We start from the raw sequence: 486 nt of genomic DNA, 5'->3' as shown, positions 1-486 counted from the left end.
TAAAACATAAATTCATATTAGATGTAACTAGAATAAATCCTTTTCTCCCTTTATAAATACATGATACAAATCCGGAATCACTGGACATAAATAAGGAGTTGAGTGTATGATTAGCATACATCAAATCATGGAGCTTTATAAGTTCCATTCAGTGGCATTTTGTATTCCATTATAAGAATTAGCGACGGGGTTTCCCCCCCCATGATAGTGTGATGTGGTTGACCGTCTCCCTCCCCGTCTCCCCGTTTTTTGTAGTTTAAGAGAGTCCCCCCCCCCAAAAAAAAAAAACACATTGAGTAAAGAAAACGAAGACATGTGGACGGACATGAAAGCCTGCATTGACCTCAAGAGTTGGACCTTTGGCTTACCTTCAAGGCCAAGCAACAAGCAAAAAAAAAAAAAAACCTATTCCATGTTATTGTTCGTCCCTGTGTAGTTTTATCTGCCTTGTTCTTGATTTCATTTTTCCAGTGTTATGGACTAGTA

The sequence above is a fragment of the Penaeus monodon genome, chromosome 27 (assembly GCF_015228065.2).
Source record: "Penaeus monodon isolate SGIC_2016 chromosome 27, NSTDA_Pmon_1, whole genome shotgun sequence".
NCBI lineage: Eukaryota > Metazoa > Arthropoda > Malacostraca > Decapoda > Penaeidae > Penaeus > Penaeus monodon.
This window is presented reverse-complemented; position numbering follows the sequence as displayed.